This window comes from Aristolochia californica, unplaced genomic scaffold (genome assembly GCF_029961685.1).
Source record: "Aristolochia californica isolate CCGP_79_NKW_82.1479 unplaced genomic scaffold, dmAriCali1.0.hap1 SCAF_13, whole genome shotgun sequence".
Classification (NCBI taxonomy): Eukaryota; Viridiplantae; Streptophyta; class Magnoliopsida; order Piperales; family Aristolochiaceae; genus Aristolochia; species Aristolochia californica.
In genome coordinates this window covers 10,853,478-10,874,414 of record NW_027181804.1, presented here as the reverse complement: position 1 = coordinate 10,874,414, position 20,937 = coordinate 10,853,478, and the positions used below count along the sequence as shown (strand labels likewise).

The 20,937-nt window shown below is 39.2% G+C and overlaps 1 long non-coding RNA gene across 1 annotated transcript; it reads left to right on the top strand.

Moving 5' to 3' along the window:
- Window positions 1-19,383: 19,383 nt before the first annotated feature.
- Window positions 19,384-20,687, top strand: LOC137948708 (uncharacterized). The gene is made up of 2 exons (XR_011111644.1): window positions 19,384-19,824; window positions 20,040-20,687. It is a non-coding gene; the product is annotated as an uncharacterized lncRNA (long non-coding RNA).
- Window positions 20,688-20,937: the final 250 nt, after the last annotated feature.

Below are 20,937 nucleotides of genomic sequence, written 5' to 3'. Positions count from 1 at the left end.
TTAACTTTTTTAAACTTTTTAATTTTTTTTAACTTTTTCAACTTTTTAACTTATCAACTTTTTTAACTTTTTTAACTTTTTTAACTTTCAACCTCTTGTATTTTAACCGGGCGTTGAGGGCGGGTCGGTTGAGCAACCGATGGAAAAAAAAAAAAAACAACCAGCGAGTTAGAGGAATTGGTCGGGAGTGGCGTTTGTCGAGACTCTTCGGGCGGCCATTCAGCAGAGCAGCGGCGTTCCTCGAGAGACTAGGGAAACCAAAACGACTCCTCTCCATCGATTTTCCCTTAAACGATAACCACAAAATCGGAGCGATTTTGCCGTGTCTCCCATTTCTCTTCCATGCTCGTCTTCGCTCTTCAACGTCTTTGTTTCCGTAGCTTCTTCAAGGAGGGTGTACTTTCTCGCAATTAAATCCATGGCGCCGAAGGAGAGGAGGCCCAGGGTCAATAGCCGGAATCCGGAGCTCATCCGCGGAATCGGCAAGTACTCCAGATCGAAAATGTATCACAAGAGAGGGATTTGGGCCATTAAGGCTAAACACGACGACATTCTCCCAAAACACGATCCAAAGCCTGCAGAGCCGAAACCTGCGGAAAAAGCTTCTGAGTATTACCCAACTAATGATGTGAAGAAGCCTTAGCTAACAATAGGAAGCACAAGCCCACCAAGCTCAAGTATTTTGACTTGTGCATTTTTGTTTTGTTTTTTTTTTGTTTTAGCGTTGTCTCCTCTTTTATCGATGATTATTTGGTTGTATATTGTTGATGATTTAGGGCAAGCATTACTCCTGGGACTGTTTTGATTCTTTGTCGGTAATTTATGGGGAAGCGGGTTGTTTTCCTCAAAAACCTTCATTCTGGGTTGCTGCTAGTCACTGGTAGACTCTCTTGGCGTTTTTATTTGTTTGATTGCATATGTGCGCTTATGTATCTCTTACAGCTGAAGGGTTTCCGTATTGCTGCTTTATCTCTCGTTCTGCCTTTCCCGTCTGTATTAATCTTCTTGTGTTGGATGATTTTCTTTTCCCTTCGTATCCGAATAGTTTTGATATTCCCACATCCATGCTTTCTACCATATTGTGGTATCACCTTTCGGTAGCAGTGGCACATTGGTCTTTTGGAATTACATGAAAGTGTAAAACAATATTGATTCATATCGATGAGATTATTCCTGACTAGACATATCCAGTAATACCTACATGACCTATTTAATGATGGATGGTGCTCTATTCTTTTGGTTTGACTTATTGTTCAATGTGTGTATAATCAAAAGCCATCTAGAATAAGTGTTTGCTTTGTTGTATACTTTTCCATAGTATAACATGTAGATGATTTCATTAGTGATAAAATGATATTTATCAGCTAAACCTCTAAATAATTATTAAATAAATTTTATGGAATATATTATACAATGTTTATGAACAATTTTATGCAAAGTCTATAGACAATTTTATGCAGGATTTATGTATTGAGGTCATGCCCAATTTTATGTAGAGGTCATGCCCAATTTTAAGTAATATTTATGCATAATTTTATGTATAATTTATTTGATATGTATTTTATGTAAAATTTTAATTATAGTTTGGAGCTCGAACTATGAATGAGCTCGAGTTCAAACTTGGTTAAAACTCTTGGGCTCGAGCTCAATTCCAATTTTAGGCTTGAGGTTGGGCTCGGCTTGAGCTCGAGTTGGAAGTATTTAAATCAAGTTTAGCTTGACTCGAAACTACCCCTATGTATTAGCATTCCAAGGGATAACACTCAATGGTAATACCACACATTAGTGCTGGCTCCTTCTCCAATCTTGCTAAAGATATTTTGAAGCATATGGGTTCTCTGATTCCAAATAGCTTTCCAAAACGGTGATGCTTGACGAGGCTAGATTAGTATCGAAAAACACAAATTTCTCATCCTTATTACCCAAACTACTATTTTATGCAACTATTTTAACAAGCGTAAACTTCCCACCTGGACTCCAATGTTGGACACGTTCAAATAGAACCCATTCTTAGGAAGCTGTTTTCCGTAGATGTAGGAAGAAGTGGACAATCGTAACTACCCAAAAGTTACAACTTCTCCTCTTTTGATGAAAAAAAGGAATTAAAGTTTCATGGATCTGGTCTAACAAAGAGCGTGTGACTTTCCATCAAAAAACCTCTGAATAGACGAACCAATCTCTATTCTTCCGGAATCTGAACGCCATGATCGCAGGTAAGCGATCGTTCACGTTTCCTTTTACAAATTATGAATTTCATGATGTATTAGAAATTATTTTAGTCTAACATTTGGTATAATTGTAGTTGGTAAGCAACATTGCCGATTTTCTTCTCGATTAGATAAGGGCCGTAGAACTTGCTGGAAAGTTTTTGATGAACTCGTTTGAAGGCGGTTTGTTGGCGATAAGGATGTAGCTTAAGGAGGACCATATCACCTGCTTGAAACTCCACATTTAGTCTAACATTAGGACCTGTGGGCTCTAATACCAAATGTTAGACAATGAAATTCTAATATATCATAAAATTCATAATTTGTAAACGGAAACCTGAATGTTCGCTTACCTCCGATCATGGCGATCAAATTTCGGAAGAACAAAGATTGGCTCGTCTATTCAGAGGCTCGTTGATAGAACGTCACATGTTCTCTACTAGACCAGATCCGTGAAACTTTAATTCCTCTTTTCCCATCAAAAGAGGAGAAGTTGTAACTATTGGACAGTTACAACTGTTTACTTCTTCCCACATCGGAGGAAAACAACTTCCGAAGAATAGGTCATATTTGAATGTGTCTAACATTTAACACCTATTATCGATGTTTAAACTTTTGAATAACACCTTGAAAAGTTTGACGAGTCGGTTTAGTCATATATTGACCCCAACTAGAGTCAAATCTTGAGACTCCAACTGCTATTATCGATGTTCAAACCTCTGAATAACATCTTGAAAAGTCTGACGAGTCGGTTTAGTCATATGCTGACCCCAGCTAGAGTCAAATCTTGAGACTCCAATTGCTATTATCGATGTTCAAACCTCTGAATAACACCTTGAAAAGTCTGACGAGTCAATGTAGTCCTATTAAGACCTTGATAACATTGGGATGATGGGACTTGTATGTTAACCAAGTACGAACTTAAGGAATGGCTTTTGCCAAATATAAGTCCTAAAAAATGTTTTTGTGATCGTTGTTGAGCTTATCTAATTGAAAAATATGATTCATGCTTGTCAGCAAATAAATGTAATCGGATCCCTGCTCCATAAAACATTCCTGAATTTGATTAATGAATCGGCCACTATCTATTTTCACGTGAAAATATATATTCTTGTTCACAAAAATTAATGAACGTTCTCTTAGACTTCCTACACCGGTGGAGTTCTTGCAACCTTAACATAATCAAAATGAGGCCATTTCTCCTCCATATAACAAGCCAATAAAGCTGGGCCCTAAGGATATTGGGTATGGAGAGAATGAAATTGTTGGTTCAAAATTTATGACATTTTTCATGAATGTTACCGACCACCTGTAGATTCCACTTTTGAAGCTTTTCCTACAATATTGCAAAATTTGCAAAGACTGGAAGTTATGTGCACTAAACCCATGTGCTAATGCCAGTATTTGAACACTTAGGCCTTTTTAAGGAAATACTAGAAAATCATTTCTATGTAGAAATATGTTTTCAAGGACCATTTATCTAAAGGAAATTCTTACTTGGAAAGTTGAATAATTTTCACCCAAGATTTTCCAATCAAGACAAATCGGAAAACAATAAATTGGAAAAACATTGGGCCTGTTATGATATGTTAAAATGTATATTAAATGTAATTTATGTTCATAATTTTTGTATAATTTGGGATATGTATATAGGGTTATTTGATTAGGCTTAATGGGATGAGGTGGTATTGTCTTGGACCCATGGGCCATTTTGTAACAGGAAAACCTAAATGATAAATACTTAATGAAAGGGGGAAAACCCAACGGATACAATTTTGGATTCATCTTTGTGTGTTTCGTTTCGCCGTGAAACTAGAGAGCTACGCTCTCTTTTGTGGATGTTTGGACTGTTCCGTCAGTCCCTTGATCTTGTTTTGTCATGGTATCAGAGCTTTGAAGAGTAATCGTCCGACGTAATTTTGTTTGATGACCTGCGTTGTCCGACAAATTTTTTTTCTCTTCGCTTTCGGCATTGATTTCAGGCGCTATTGGAAATACTTGTCGGGTGGTTCCATTGCCGGACGAGTTACGGGGGTTCCGTTGCCAGGAAGGGGGTTCTAGCCGGAAGGGGAAACAAAAGGGGTTGTCGGAAAGTATTCTCCGAGCTCGAAAACGTTGTGGTTCCGTCATCGAAAAAACTCCATCGGTGGTTTCATTGTCGGAGAAGCTAAAATGGGATGGGGGTTCTCACCGGGAAACTCGTCGAAAGGGGGAACAAATGTAAGATTTTTTTTTCTCCCGCGCGTTCATTTCGAGTGATTATTTGGCATATGGTCGTTTTGCAATTTGAGAACCTTTGGGGGCCGATTTGCAATTTCTGAAAATTTGGGGGCCATTCTGGAATTTTTGAAGGTGTGAGGGTGCTTTTCAAATTTCTAACAGTTTGGGGATCTAATTCGAATTTCAGTTAACCTGGGGGCAACTCTTGGATTTTTGCAAGTGTAGGGGTTCATTTGCAATTTCCAAAAAGTGGGGGTATAGTTGGAATTTCTTTTCTTGCAGGGGTGCATCAAGAATTTTGCTAGATTCAATTTTATCATGTCAGCAGACAAGTCCGATTTCGCTCCTATTCGGTTCACGGGCAAAAACTACGGTACTTGGGAATTTTAGTTCCGGTTATTTGTTCAGTGAAGAGGTTTATAGGGTCATATTGATGGGAGTGATTCGGCACTTGGCGATGCTGATGCATTGTCAAAATGGATCATCATGGATGCTAGAGTCATGACTTGGATACTTGGATCTCTTGAGCCTCACCTAGTCCCAAATCCGAGGCCCTACAAAACTGCCGTCGATATGTGGAATTACCTCCACAAGGTTTATCGTCAAACTAGCATGGCCCGTAGATTTCAAGTTGAATATGAACTTGCAAATTTCACCCAAGGCAGTCGTTCGATTGAAGAATATTTCTCGGGCTTCCAAAATCTATGGGCTGACTACACTGACATAGTTTACGAGGATGTCCCTGCTGCTGCTCTCTCTACTGTGCAAGCTGTACATGACACCAGTAAACGGGATCAATTCTTGATGAAGCTTCGTCCCGAGTTTGAGATTGCTTGATCACATCTGATGAATCGTCATCCGGTGCTGTCCCTAGATGCCTGTTTGAGTGAACTTCTCCGGGAGGAGCAGCGCCTTACTACTCAGGCTGGCATGGAACCTCACGTTCAGGCTGATCTCTCGGCTCCTGTAGCTTATGTAGCACAAGGAAGGCCTCAGGGTTGGGACACCAATTCTTTTCAGTGCTTCCACTGCAAGGCTTATGGTCACTTTGTTTGGGACTGCCCCAAGAAGTCGGTTCTATTCTGTAGCTACTGTAAGAAGCCGGTCATCACATCACCGTTTGCCCTACACGACCTCCACGGAGGAAGCCTACAACTTATCATGCATCCACCGGTACATCTAGTTCTGCCACATTGCCGCCTGCAGTTTCGGTACCTATCATTCCTATTCCACCAGCACCTGCCAGTTCCACCACTCTCACTCCTGAAATGGTACAACAGATTATCATTTCTGCCTTTTCTACTTTTGGTATCTCAGGTAAACAGAACCTTTCTACTCAACCATGGTATTTTGATTTTGGTGCCTCTAACCACATGACCAACAATGTGGTATCTCTTTCGAATGTCCGAAAGTACGATGGCAATCTGCACATCAACACTGCTGATGGCAGCACTCTGCCTATCAGTGCTGTTGGTGATCTCTCTCCATCTTTAGCTGATGTCTTTGTGTCTCCTGACCTGGCAACAAACCTTTTGTATGTTGGTCAATTGGTTGATAAAAACTGTAATGTTCAGTTTTCTCGCTTTGGCTATGTTGTGCAGGATCAAACGTCGGGGAAGGTGATCGCGAAGGGGCCTAAAGTGGGCAGGCTATTTCCACTTAAAGTCTTTCTATCCACTTTTATTCCACGTTCTCCTATAATTTCTTTTGCTTGTAATGTTGTTGGATCTGGCCCTAAGTTGTGGCATAGACGTTTAGGCCACCCAAACTCGGCTGTACTTCGTACATTATTTAAATCGGGTTTATTAGGCAATCAAGATTGTACTTCTCATGACACGTCTTTTGACTGTTCATCATGTAAACTTGGCAAAAGTAAAACTTTATCATTTTTGCATCATGCCTCGCATGCCTCCCACTGCTTTGACCTTATTCATAGTGATGTTTGGGGAATTGTTTCCGTTATCTCGCATGCACAAATTAAGTACTTTGTCACCTTTATTGATGACTTTAGTCGATTTACCTGGGTCTACTTCCTATGAGCTAAGTCTGACGTTTTTTTCGTTTTAAAGAGGTTTCTTGCACTCATTGAAATTCAGTTCTCTGCTCACCTTAAAGTACTCCGCTCTGACTCTGGATGCGAGTACATGTCGGTAGAATTCTAAGAATTTCTTCAAAACAAAGGCATTATCTCTCAACGTTGTTATCCCTCGACACCCCAACAAAATGGTGTTGCTGAGTGCCAAAATCGTCACCTTCTTGATATGGTCCGCACCCTTCTCATTGAATCATCCGTTCCTCCTAGGTTTTGGTGTGAAGCTCTCTCTACCTTTGTCCATTTAATTAACCGCCTGCCCTCGCCTGTCTTGCATCATGTCTCTCCCTTTGTTAAAAGGTTATTCTCCGTCCTACACAGATCTTTGGACGTTCGGTTGTGTTTGTTTTGTGCATTTACCTGATCATGAACGACATAAACTTATAGCTCAATCCGTTATGTGTGCATTTCTTGGGTATGCCGGTTCTCAAAAGGGCTATGTTTGCTATGATCCTCAGGCGCGTCGAGTCCGTGTTTCTCGGAATGTGGTCTTCTTTGAAAACCAATATTTCTTTCCCTCTCAAGTTACACTTCCGTCTACCTCTTTGTCTAGTTTGCCAAGCTTTGATGAGCCTCAACCCATTGCTTCGTTGCCCTCTCCTCCTTCTGACCTTGCGCTTGACCCTAATCCTCCCTCTACTTCTGCTCCCCTCCATCTTCGCAGATCCACACGTAGTTCTCACCCTCCTGACCAGTATGGTTTTCCCTCCCCTATATCTCTGGTAGCTACTTTGTCTTCTATTTCCATTCATTCTGGATATAAACAGGCTATAGCACATGCGTGTTGGCAAAAGGCCATCCAAACTGAACTACAAGCGCTAGAGGAGAATCACACCTGGGACATTGTGGCTTGCCCTGCTACTATTCGGCCTCTTGGAAGTAAGTGGGTTTTCTCTGTCAAGCTGCGTTCCGATGGATCGTTGGATCAGTACAAAGCCTACCTTGTGGCCCTGGGGAACAGGTAGGAATATGGGATTGATTATGAGGAAACTTTTGCCCCAGTTGCCAAGATGACCACAGTCCGTACTATCTTAGCCATTGCAGCCTCTCAATCTTGGCCATTGCATCAGATGGATGTGAAGAATGCCTTTCTCCACGGTGATCTGCAGGAAGATGTCTATATGAAGCTTCCCTCGGGTATGTCTACATCCTCTCCTGATCACGTCTGCAAGCTATGACGTCCTTTGTATGGGCTTAAACAAGACCCCCGGGCTTGGTTTGAGAAATTTCGTAGCACCCTTATCCTCCACTGGTTTACCCAGAGTCAGTATGATTCCTCCCTCTTTTATCATAAGTCTGTTATAGACATGGTCATTCTCTTGGTTTATGTGGATGACATCATCATTACTGGCACTGACTCTGGACTGATTACCACGCTTCAGAAGGTGTTGCATGCCACTTATGAAGGATCTTGGACGCCTCACCTACTTCTTAGGGCTGGAAGTCCATCACACACTCAAAGGTATTTTCTTAAACCAACATAAGTATATTCAAGATCTTATCATACTCGCTGAGTTGGAGGACACATCTTCGGTGGCTACCCCTATGGAGGTCAATGTCAAATATCGGAAAGATGAAGGGACTCTCCTTGATGATCCGACTATCTATAGACGACTAGTCGGGAGTCTCATCTACTTGACTACTACTCGCCCGGACATTTCCTATGCTGTTCATAAGGTCAGTTTATGACATCTCCTCGACACCTTCATCTTGCGGTAGTTCAGCGCATCATCCGCTATCTGCGCGGCTCCCCTGCTCCTGGTTTATTTTTTCCTACTGGCTCCGCGCTACATCTGGTTGCCTGCAGTGATGCTAATTGGGCAGGGTGCCCCAATACCCGTCGCTCTACTACAGGCTGGTGTATGTTTTTAGGCAATGCACTGATTTTTTGGAAATGTAAGAAACAAGATCGAGTGTCCAAGTCATCTACCGAGGCCGAGTATTGTGCTATTTCTATTGCGTGTTCGGAAGTTATTTGGCTCCGTGGTCTTCTTGCTGAGCTCCAGTTTCCTCAACCCTCATCTACACTGCTTCATGTAGATAATACAAGTGCTATATAGATTGCAGCCAATCCGGTTTTTCATGAGTGTACCAAGCATATTGAGGTTGACTGTCACTCCATCCGCGATACTTTGGAGCGCCGGGTAATATCTCTAACGTACATTTCTTCGGATCTTCAAGTGGCCGATGTCTTCACCAAAGCATTGTCTCAATCCCGACATAAATTTTTTGGTTGGTAAATTGTTGGTGGTTGACTCACCATTATCAATTTGAGGGGGGATGTTACGATATGTTAAAATGTATATTAAATGTAATTTATGTTCATAATTGTTGTATAATTTGGGATATGTATATAGGGTTATTTGATTAGGCTTAATGGGATGAGGTGGTATTGTCTTGGGCCCATGGGCCATTTTGTAACAGGAAAACCTAAAGGATAAATACTTAATGAAAGGGGGAAATCCCCAATGGAAACAATTTTGGATTCATCTTCGTGTGTTTCGTTTCGCCGTGAAACCAGAGAGCTATGCTCTCTCTTGTGGATGTTTGGATTGTTCCGTCAGTCCCTTGATCTTGTTTTGTCAGCACGTAATTTGAGAAATCCATCTTCCTCGAGTAGTCATTGTTCTCCATAAGCTGTCTTCTTCTCAAGGCTTCCGTCCTTTATCTATAGTTGAAAATCCTCTCCTCCTTCCCCTCACTCTCCTTCTCCCCTTCCTGCCTTCCCTCCTTCGCCCTCCCCTCCCTGATCTTCGTTCCTATTGTTGGGGGAAGGTGGTGGTGATGTAGTCTCGGGGTCAGATGTGTTGGAAGACAGAGCCCAAACCCACACAACCAATGAAGGCCCACATATCAAAGTGTATAAGAAGATGGGCCCAAGTCCATAACACCAAGGAAAACCCATGGATGCAAGAAATATAGAAGATGAGCTCAAGGCCCATATGCCCACACACATTGATGGCAGGATGGTAAATAAAGGGTCATCTCATAGAGATGACATTGATGTAATTAAGTGAAAGTTCCAGGGTTAAAACCCTAAACCCTAAGTTCAGGGTATTATTATAATGTAGTAATTTCATAGATCTATAAATTGAGCTTCAGGGGGAGGGTAAAATATAATCAATTCCATAACCATTCTTCCTTTAGTTTTCTCCCAATGGGTTTCTTTTCCGTTTTCTCCATGAGCTAAATCCATGGAGTCCTGAAAATCAACATGGTATCAGAGCTTTGATTTTCAGGACTCGTCGTATGGTTTTTATGATTCTAGAAATCGGTTATTTTTTTTCTTTTCTCTTGTTGTCTTTTTTTCTTTACCCGGCATATTAATGATATTTTTTTCTTAGCCTAGTTGGAAGTAGAGTTTGATTCGTTAGACCAAATTTTTTTCTTTCTTTTATCTCTGTCTCATACGCTTGTTTTACATGGTTTCTTCTTCTCGTGTTGAATTGGTTGACCTTTGTCTTTCAAGTAGATTTTCAAATTACGCCGTCCTTGGCACAGCTGCCGCTGTGTGACATATTTCTCTTCCAGACCAATAATGGGTCTCACTCTTTTTTTCATTCGAAGCCTTTGTCAAATGCTTCCCACTGAGGGAGCACGCTGTGTGAGTTGAACCGCCGCTACACGTAGCTGATCAACCAGGTGGACGTCGAGAAAAAAAAACTATTGTTGATGGGTTACCGTTTAGTCAGGGCCCAAAGGTCACATCGCTATTGCCATAGACGATGCCACCATGAACGAGAAAAAAAAATGACTGCTGGTGCTGATGATTTTTGGAGACCAAAGACAATGGAATCCAGCCGACGACACCGGTGGAATAATCCCGCTAGCTTTGTTACAGTTTCTGGACGGTTTTTGCCTTCCTTGCTCAAAAAATTTCCTGGCGGAACTCACCGCAGGGTGACTGACAGCCGCTCGTCGACGGGGAACGAAAAATTTTGGGCCTCCGCGGGGAAGTTTCCTCCTGTCGAGCTCTATTTCCGCCAAATATGGCGGGGAGGAAGACGAGTTGCCAAATTAATGTTTCCTAAGGGGGGGTTAGTCCACAATGAAGTGGAATGAATTCCCCCCGCATTACCTAGTTCATCCCATTTATGGTGTTAGTCCAAAATGAATTGACTTGAAGTGAGATAACACCGTTTCATCTCCTCAGGAAAAAACAATGAAATTCTGTTTCCGCCCTTTTTTTCAATTCATCGAATTACCATGAGCGACGGCGTCGCTTCTTCCCCCCCCCCCCGAAACTAAAAAATTACCCACATTTCCTTTCTCCTCTCCTCTCGCTTAGCCTTCGTCTCTGGACGAAAATTTTCGCCCGACTTCGTCTCTGCTCCTCTCGCTCGGCGCTCGTCTTCGTTCTCTGCTCCCTCTCTCTTGTTATCTCTCGTTTTCGCCCCATCTCCCTCTCTCGTCTCTTTCTCTCTCGGCCTTTCTCTTCCCTCTCCCTCTCTCGTCTCCTTCTCTCTTTTCCCTCTCGGCCTCCATCTCTTTTCACTCTCGGCCTCCCTCTTCCTTCTCGTTCTCGCTCTTCTCTTTCCTCCTCCCCCGATTTGCTTTGATTTAACCTATTCCGGTTTCGAATTCCTTCGATTTCCTTCAATCTTCTTCGATTTTCGACGGTTAGGCGTCGATTTCTTCCATTGGGCTTACATTTCCCCATTCGGCGGTGATTTCCCCCAAATTTCAGAAGGTAATCCGAAACCCTAATATTTTTTTCAACTAATTTAGTTTTGTGTTTGAGTTAATTTAAATTTTTGTGCGTAATTTATCTTCATTGTGGCCAAATTAATTCCAATAATATCACATTCATTGAAGCTGAGATACAAAACGTTCATTAATAAATAATACAGATTTGCTCACTTGTTTCCTGTGCATGAGAGTTGATAGCTCAACTGACTGTTTAAGAACTTGACAACCCATCAAGTATGCTGTCAGTTCATGGCATATTTCTGGGACCATGCCCTTGCAGTTTCCTCATAACGGGTTCTTTAGATGCAGTGAGTTCCCCTCCCTACTTTTTCCCCTTGACTAACTCATTTCCATACAGTTTTCAAGAGAGTAAATTCTCTTGCAACTTTTCCTTTGCACTAACAATGCTCCTATTAGAGGGTGACACCCAGTTGGCCATACGCTGGGTAAGACCATGAACCCAAAACGAACCATCCAATATTAAGTGGTTCTACCCATTCGCTTGGTAAAATCATGAAACCAAAGCAAAGCATCTGCATTTAGCTGTTCCACATTTCCCAATGCAAGTCTTGTCAATTTTCTTGCTAGTTATGAGATCTCCCACCAGCAACTTGCTGCTAGATGCCATTCCTCTACAGTTTGATTCACTGTTGCAGTTTCTGATGTGTTTTCTTTTATTCTCTTTGTTGTTCTCTTTTGTTAGGAAAATCCTAGTAACTAGAATAACAGAATGTAATCCGAAACCCTAATTTTTTTTTCAACTAATTTAGTTTTGTGTTTGAGTTAATTTAAATTTTTGTGCGTAATTTGTGTTGATTGTGGCCAAATTAATTCCAACCCTGAAGATTAATTTTGAAATGTGTTAGAATGTTGTTGAATATGTTTGAAGTGCTATGGAATGTTTATGTCGTGTGGTGAGGAGATTTTGGAGTTATAAATATCCACCACATGGTCCAATTCAAACAAGGCTGAGTCGCCTACACGGGCGTCCATTAGCCAACGAAACCCGACCCCCATCAATGACGATGTACGGTTCGTAGTGACTGCGAAGTCATATGGGGCTCTACCAGGGGTGTTCGGTGAATTTGGACTTCATGAGTTTGTTTTTGCATTGTTCTAGTCATTTGCAATGAAATTAGTTAGATTACTTTTGAAATGTGTTAGAATGTTGTTGAATATGTTTGAAGTGCTATGGAATATTTATGTCATGTGGTGAGGAGATTTTGGAGTTATAAATATCCACCACATGGTCCAATTCAAACAAGGCTGAGTCGCCTACACGGGCGTCCATTAGCCAACGAAACCCGACCCCCATCAATGACGATGTACGGTTCGTAGTGACTGCGAAGTCATATGGGGCTCTACCAAGGGTGTTCGGTGAATTTGGACTTCATGAGTTTGTTTTTGCATTGTTCTAGTCATTTGCAATGAAATTAGTTAGATTACTTTTGAAATGTGTTAGAATGTTGTTGAATATGTTTGAAGTGCTATGGAATGTTTATGTCATGTGGTGAGGAGATTTTGGAGTTATAAATATCCACCACATGGTCCAATTCAAACAAGGCTGAGTCGCCTACACGGGCGTCCATTAGCCAACGAAACCCGACCCCCATCAATGACGATGTACGGTTCGTAGTGACTGCAAAGTCATATGGGGCTCTACTAGGGGTGTTCGGTGAATTTGGACTTCATGAGTTTGTTTTTGCATTGTTCTAGTCATTTGCAATGAAATTAGTTAGATTACTTTTGAAATGTGTTAGAATGTTGTTGAATATGTTTGAAGTGCTATGGAATGTTTATGTCATGTGGTGAGGAGATTTTGGCGTTGTAAATATCCACCACATGGTCCAATTCAAACAAGGCTGAGTCGCCTACATGGGCGTCCATTAGCCAACGAAACCCGACCCCCATCAATGACGATGTACGGTTCGTAGTGACTACGAAGTCATATGAGGCTCTACCAGGGGTGTTCGGTGAATTTGGACTTCATGAGTTTGTTTTTGCATTGTTCTAGTCATTTGCAATGAAATTAGTTAGATTACTTTTGAAATGTGTTAGAATGTTGTTGAATATGTTTGAAGTGCTATGGAATATTTATGTCATGTGGTGAGGAGATTTTGGAGTTATAAATATCCACCACATGGTCCAATTCAAACAAGGCTGAGTCGCCTACACGGGCGTCCATTAGCCAACGAAACCCGACCCCCATCAATAACGATGTACGGTTCGTAGTGACTACGAAGTCATATGGGGCTCTACCAAGGGTGTTCGGTGAATTTGGACTTCATGAGTTTGTTTTTGCATTGTTCTAGTCATTTGCAATGAAATTAGTTAGATTACTTTTGAAATGTTTTAGAATGTGGTTGAATATGTTTGAAGTGCTATGGAATGTTTATGTCATGTGGTGAGGAGATTTTGGAGTTATAAATATCCACCACATGGTATTTTGTTATTTGTTGGTTGTGTTTCTATGTGTCCCTAGTTACTACGATGAGTAATGGTTGTCTGATAAAAAAAATTTCTATGACGACCATCTCGGATTTAGATTATAAATGGCTGGAAGAAGACAACAAACTCCTCGATCATATGACATTTGGACCTTCGATGATGACAACAAAATGCTCGATCTATTGGTTGAGCAAGTCAATATGGGGAATAGGATGCCTAATGGGGTTTGGAAGCATGAAGTATATTTGGACTGTGTCAATAGGTTCAATTAAGACACAGTTAATAAAAAAACTGTTGAGTAGCTCAAGAATCGAACAAGATCATGGAAGAAAACTTACCAAACAGTAACAAGTTGTCTCAACACTAGTGGGTTCGGTTGGGATGCAACCACACATCGAGTTACTGGATGTCATTCTGTATGGCAAGACTATATCAAGGTCAGTAAATTATGATTGACTGTAAAACATTTTGTATGTTTTTCGCATTACTAGAACTCTATGCCAAGTCGTCTAAATGATGTTTTATCCTTGTAGGAGCATAAAGAAGCTGAAAAGTACAGACAACAAGGTTGCCCTCTTTATGACAAATTGGCTTTGGTAGTGGGAAACTCAATAGCCATGGGGAGAACAAGTCAAACTGACGAAGACATGTGTAATGATGTCCAACATCAGGAAGAAAATGAGCACGTGGATATGCTCGAGGATGTCGATTTAGGTAGAGAATCTCCTTCGCCATTCTTTACAGAAAATGAGTCGGCACTTGATCAGTCTCCAAGTACTAACCCGTCAAGTTCAAGTCGTCGTAGAAAGAGACCACAAATGACCACTGATGATAGTATTATGTTCGCTGATACAATGACAAGAATTGTCACCCTACTGCAATCTCTACAAGCTAAAAATGATAAAGCCACCGGAGAAAATTGGTATGAAGCACTCACAGAAATCCCGGACCTATCAGTAGAGATGAAGTTTCGCGCTCCTATATTGTTAGATACACCAATGAAGAAGGACATGTTTACGAAGCTGCCAGTGAAAGAGCGAATTAATTGGCTTAAATATTGTGCTGGTGAAATGGAGTCAATACTTTGAAGTACATTATGTATTTTGGGACGATTGTTTTGAAGTTTAATTATGTTTTTTTAATTATGACTTTGTAAGACGTATCATTGATAGATTATGAATTTTATTATGGTTAAGATTTGGGTTTTCATGATTGTCGTGTTCTTATTGTGTGGATGAATGTTGTGGGTGTGTGATTGGAGATGATTTTATATAGGTGTGATTAAAAATAGGTTATGATTGAAGAACATGGTATGTTTTTGTGTTGATGATATTATGAAGAAACAGGAATTATTGTTGAAGTCGTTATTATGGTTGTGGTGATTGTATTTGCAGGTTTCCATGGAAGACGAAAATAGGAATACAATGATGATTTTATTGACATGTCTTATGTACATGATGAGAATATACTATATGAACCATAGGTCTAGACGTACATTACGTCCTCGTGGGATAGGTGGTCCGATTTATTTACAAAAGGCATTAGCGAAATCACCTGTTAAATTTCGAAAAGTTCACAGGATGAATCAAATTGTGTTTAAAAAAATGGCAGAGATACTTTATAGCAAAGGATTTTTATCACCTACAAAGACCATCTCAGTGGAAGAACAACTTGCATATTTTCTCTTAACTGTTGGTCAAGGACAAGCGTATAGTGTCACAGCAGAGATGTTTGATAGATCAAACTGGACTATAAGTAGGTATTTCAATAAGGTGTTGAATGCTATTATCAAACTTCGGCCTGATTACATCAAACGGCCTTCAGAACGGACTCACTCGAAGATTTTAAACAATCCAATGTTTAATCCGTATTTTAAGGTAACATCACTTGACATATAATGAACAATTTTAGATTAATATTTAGAGTTACTTGTATTAATTGAAATGATATAATTAGGATTGTATTGGGGCTATTGATGGAACTCATATCAAAGCAAACATCCAACTTGAAGAACAACAAAGGTTCTGGAACAGAAAAGGCTATCTCTCACAAAATGTGATGGCAGCATGTACATTTGATATGCAATTCACTTATGTACTTGTTGGATGGGAGGGATCAGCAGCTGATTCCCGTGTATTGAAGGACGCATTGACTCGCCAAAATAGAATTTGTGTACCTGAAGGTAAATAATATATTGTTATGTAGTATTTTTTTTATTTTTTTTTCAATTATCTTATGTGAAAAATATTTTGTATTCTAGGTAAATATTATCTAGTCGATGCTGGTTATGCAAATATGTCAGGATTTTTGGCTCCATACCGAGGAACTCGTTATCATCTACAAGAATTTGGAGACAACCTTCCTAGAAATGATAAAGAGCTATTCAACCGAAGGCACTCATCTTTGAGAAATACTATTGAACGAACTTTTGGTGCTTTAAAAGCTCGATTCCAAATGTTGAAAGTTGCTCCTCCCTTTTCTTATAAGATCCAGATGAAAATTGTAATCGCTTGTTGCATATTACACAATTATATACGTAAAGAGGATTACAATGATATGTTTGAATTGGAAGATGATGATTCCGATGATGAGGTAGGTGGAGGAGGTGATGAGGTTCGATTAGCTGGTGAAAATTTGGATGGAGATAGCGATGATAGCGATGATAGCGATGATCTTGGGGATGAAGGCAACCTATCAACAACAATGCGGAGGCGTCATGCATTAGAATCCACTAGAGCTGCACAATTTCGAGATGCCATAGCAACTAGCATGTGGAGTGATTATTAGTGGTTGTACCTTATTGCATTTGAACATGTATGTTGTCGTTCGTATCTACTAAACTAGTCAATTGATGATGTTAAACGCACAAACTCTAATTATATTGGTTGTTGTCATTTTATACCTTTTTGTTTTAATTTTATTTATTAAGTATTTTTATACTATATAGTATGTTATTACAAAATAATTTATTTATTAATTATATTCATTTATGTTATTTTTAACTGTTTTATGTAATTTAAATAATTTATTCTACTCACACATAATTAGTTTAATAATTAATAATAAAATGTAATCATTAATTGGTTTAATTATGCAATTGCTATAATTAATTAAACAATTTGGTTTATTTATTATATTCCCTTATGTTATTTTTAAATTTTTATTAATTTTAAATAATTTATTCTAATCCCGCGTAATTAGTATAATAATTTATAATAAAATGTAATCATTAATTGGTTTAATTATGCAATTGCTATAATTAATTAAACAATTAGGTTTATTTATTATATTACCTTATGTTATATTTAAATTTTTATTAATTTTAAATAATTTATTCTAATCACAATAATTAGTATAATAATTTATAATAAATTGTAATCATTAATTGGTTTAATTATGCAATTGCTATAATTAATTAAACACCTAGGTTTATTTATTATATTCCCTTATGTTATTTTTAAATTTTTATTAATTTTAAATAATTTATTCTAATCCCAAGTAATTAGTATGTTAATTTATATTGAATTGTAATCATTAATTGGTTAATTATCCAATTTCTAAAATTAATTAAACCATTATTTTTATTTATTATATTCCCTTATGCTATTTTGTAATTTTTAATAATTTTATATAATATATTCTAGTCACGTAATTAGTATATTAATTTATAATGAATTGTAATCGTTAATTGGTTAATTATCCAATTGCTATAATTAATTAAACCATTAGGTTTATTTATTATATTTTTTATGTTATTTTTAATTTTTTTATTAATTTTATATAATTTATTATAGTCACACGTAATTATTGTTTTAATTTATAACAAACTATAATCATTTATCTAGAAAAGGACACTGAAATCTGTTTTCCAAGCACTAACACTGGAATCTGTTTTCCAGCCACTTCAACTGGCCTGGACTAACACCCAAACATGACTTGAAGTGGAAACAATTCATCTCACTTCAATTCAATTTTCCACTTCATTTCCACTTCATTGTGGACTAACCCCCCCCCCCCCCCCCCCCTAAGGGGAGAGCCGGACTTCAAGTCAAGTACATGACTAAGGGGGGGTTAGTCCACAGTGAAGTGGAAATGAAGTGGAAAATTGAATTGAAGTGAGATGAATTGCTTCCACTTCAACTCATGTTTGGGTGTTAGTATAGACGAGTTTAAGTGGCTGGAAAACAGATTCCAGTGTTAGTGCCCCCAAATGAAAAATATGATACAAAAAAGAGAATAAATAATATTTTATAATATACTTAAATAGAACATATACCTAAACATATAATTAACAAAAATAAGCGTGGTTACTACACTTATAAGTGATTTAACGTGTAGTATTAGAATATATTAATATCCTAATTAATGAAAAATTATATTATATTACTTAATGATTATAATTTATTATAAATTAAAATAATAATTATGGTTTAATTAATTATAAAAATTGGATAAGTAAACCAATTAATGATTATAGTTTATTATAAATTAATATACTAATTACGTGTGACTAGAATAAATTATTTAAAATAAATAAAAAAGTTAAAAATAACACAAGTGAATATAATAAATAAAAAAATTATTTTGTAATAACATAAGATATAGTTTAACATTAAAACTCACTATTTTAATAAAAAATAAGTAAATACATAATAAATAAATAAATATATTAATTTATCAATAACATAATATACATTTTAAATATTATTAATTAATAATATATTAACAAAAGAAAAACTAATGGTTTAACTAATTGGATAATTAAATCAATTATGACGATGTTTAATTTTTCCTAACTTAGGAAAAATTAAACAACGTCTTCGTCTTCCTCTGCGGCGGGCTTGGCAATGGTGACGGCAGCAGGCAACGGCGACGACGCTCCGACGGTACGCCGAGAAGGAGAAAATAGGGAGGCCGAGAGAGAAGAGAAGCCAGGAGGCCGAGGGGCTCTGGCCTCCTGTGCTCTGCGACGAAGGTCGAGAGAGGGAGGAAGGAAGGCCGACGGGGGGGGGGGGGGGGGGGGGGCGGAAAGAGAGGGAGGGCCAGGGGCTCTGGCCTCCCGTGCTCTGCGACGGAGGTCGAGAGAGGGAGGAAGGAAGGCCGACCGGGGGGGGCAGAAAGAGAGGGAGGCCGAGGGGCTCTGCGATGGAGGTGGGGGCAGAGGGAGGATGACCGATGGGGGTGGGGGTAGAGGGAGGAAAAAATACTTTGCTGAATGATCGCGGAGGGTGGGGGGAAGAGAGGGAGGCTGAGGGGCTTTGCGACAGAGGTGGGGGCAGAGGGAGGACGGCCGACGGGGGTGGGGGCAGAGATCGTCTGGAGAGGCTGACGAGAGGGAGAGCAGAATAGCAGGGGGGGAGAAGAAGCAACACGTGTCGCGTGTGGAAAGCTGATGATTCACAAAATAGGTAGGAAACAACTTTCCCCTGTTTTTGCCTGAGCGAATGAAATGGTATTATCTCACTTCAATTCAAGTCATTCTGGACTAACGCCATAAGTGAGATGAACTAAATAATGCGGGGAGAATTCATTCCACTTCATTGTGGACTAACCCCCCCTAACATTACTTCAAAAATCATGTCCAATGTGTAAGCGACGGAATGTGGTTTCCGCCCATATTTGCCGTTCTTCGACATGTCTCTGGCGCCGCGATTCGAACCCTCGTCGTTTTGTTTTTTATTTGGTCTCTCGCGTTCTCTCAGTCTTCTTCGTCGCTCGTCATTTCTTCCTCCTCGAAAATTTTCTTCACTCTTCTACAGCCATCTCCGGTCTCCCTGATCCCTCTCACTTCTCCCTTCTCCCTCTCGCTTCTCCCTTCTCTCTATCGACCTCCCTTTCCCTTCTCCCTATAGCTATGAAAGTCCTCTAGGCCTCCCTCTCTCTCCCTCACACTTGCTCTCCCTTTCGGCCTCCCACTCGCTTCTCCCTCACTCCTATCCCTCTCAGCCTCCCTCTCTTATCCCTCTCTTCTCCATCTCGGGCTCCCACTTCCTTCTCCCTATCGCTACTCTCTTTCCCCCCCAAAATACCTCCCGATTTTGTTCGATTTTTCCCATTTCAATTTTGATTTTTTTCGATTTTTGACATTTTGGTGTCGATTTCTTCTATTCTACTTTGATTCGGCGTCGATTTCCCCATTTGGCTTCGATTTTCCCCAAATTTCAAAAAGTAAGCCTACGCCCTAATTTTTTTCCAATTAATTTAGAGATGTATTTGATTTAATTTTAATTTCTATGCATAATTTGGGGATTTAGGGTTAGGGTTTATGGTATTTATGGTTCAATTTCATCTTTATAGGGTTTGATTTTGGAAATTTTGCTTATCATGCTTTGTTGTGAAAAGTGTTGATCAATTGACAAATTTCGACCTTGTTTGGAGGTTAGTTTCTCTTATGCGAGTAGATGGTTCAAGATTCTGTTTACAATCAATGGACAAATTTGGACCCTGTTTGGAGGTTAGTTTCTCTGATGCAAGTGGATGGTTAAAGAGTCTGTTTATAATTTGGATTAGTTTCTGTCATAAGGATGAGCTCCTCTCATTGAATGTAGATATCAAGTAGATACTATGCTTTTTATATTGGTGTGGAGTGTCATTGTTTACCATGTTTTATGGACACTTCTGTAAATGGCTAAGTCTTGTCTATAAGCTTTGGAAAAGATTATGCTGAGCACTCCATTACTAGAACTGGTATTGCCTTGCAAAAACAGCAACAGAAAGTGAAGCTTGGAGTACGGACAGAAGAACAGACTTGACGTTGTGAGTGTCTGCCCAACTCTTATTCTTGGGCCCATGTTGCAACCAACATGAATGCAAGCAGCCTGGTTTTATTCAAGATACTGACAGGTGCTTTACTCATAATTGATGTTTTAGACAGACTTTGGCCTAGCCAAGCATGATGAGGTTATTAATGGAAATACTGACATACATTACAATTTTTGTAATCCAGCATATTTTGTATCACTTTTTGCATGCAGCATAAACTTGATTATAGCTTTGTTTCAATCAATGAAAAATCACTGCCTTTTTTTTTATAGAGTTCATTTAGAATTAAAGAAATAATTTAGGCCCTGGAGCCAAAGTCATTTAATGTCTAGTTTAATAGATGGTTGTTCGCGTGTGCCCTAGGAGTAGAAAGGATGTTGACAAAAGTTCATATGGTGATCTTCTTGTTGCTTGTTGGTCTACTGTTTGGTACTCTTGGTTAGCTGCTGCTAAACCTGTTTTTGAGTCTTGTTATGATTTTGATAATGCTGGAGAAGAATGCTGCCAACAGGCAAAGCT